Genomic DNA, 1124 nt, shown 5'->3' with positions numbered 1-1124 from the left:
CGCCACATGCCACGGCCTCGCCCCGCCCCGTGCCCGCCCCTCCTCCCCTCATTGGCCCGTCTGTCCCTCGCCCCGCCCACTCCCGCTGAGGCCGTGCCCCCTTCCACCCATCACCACGCCCCCGCTGCCCGCGCCGGGGGCGGAGCAGCGCCGTGCGCAGGCCGCGCCGTTCACCCCCGGAACCAGGGGGGAGCCGCTTGCCCGGAAGTGACGTATGCGCGGGGGCAGCGGCGGGGCGGCACGGGCTAGACCGCCGCCCCAGCGCCGGGACCGTGTGGCGGCCTGGGCCGGCTGCCCCCGGCGGCGGGGCGGGCTCCGAGCCCCGGCTCGGCCGGGCCGGGCCGGCCCCGCCGCCTCAGCGGCGGGGGGCTTTGCCGCCCTCGCCACGGGCCCGCCGGCCCCTCGCCCGGCTGCGAGCGGCAGCGCTGGCCCCGCGGGCGGTTCTCTGCCGTTACACCGAGCCCCAGGTGCTGCTGTTAGGTATAAATCACTCTAACCGCGCCCGCCGCTTAGGGCCCGTGCCATGCGCCGGGGCGAAGCTCCAGCCAGAGGAGGAATTGCCCTTCTCCTCCCGAATTTTCAGAAGGAGACCCCCGCCGCCCCCATCGTCCGTGGGAACGTCTTGGGGAAAACTCGGTTTGATGCCGGCGCGTTCGGCCTGTGGTTTCTGCAAGCAAACCACAGGATTTACTTATTTCACCCTAAGTAGAGGAACAATGACTTAACAAGTTGGGTCCAAGCTCTCATAATCGCCACAAAGGAGGAAAAATCAGGAAAATGTGCAGGCTACCAGCTTCTGGCTGCCCTGGAGTATGAAAAGTACTCCGCCAGCTATTCCACCAGCCACACTCCACCGTAATCTAGATAGAACTTTTCTCATATCGTCCCTAAACTGGGCAAGTCTCTGTTTCACTAGACGTGATGGTCCACTGGCAGCAGCAGCGCTGTTTTAAGTAGAGAATGCTGCTGAATTAGGTATGTATCAAATAGCAGAACTCCACGCCTGCCTTGCTGATTGCTATTTTTAGTGTTGCTGCCTATGCCAAAATTTTGCACGTTGGCAGCCCACAGCTGCTTGGGGCAAGCCCTAGCAACAGTGGAGCTGTGAAGCTTTTATATGCCAC

This window comes from Falco naumanni, chromosome 10 (genome assembly GCF_017639655.2).
Source record: "Falco naumanni isolate bFalNau1 chromosome 10, bFalNau1.pat, whole genome shotgun sequence".
NCBI lineage: Eukaryota > Metazoa > Chordata > Aves > Falconiformes > Falconidae > Falco > Falco naumanni.
Note: the sequence above shows the minus strand (reverse complement) of the source record.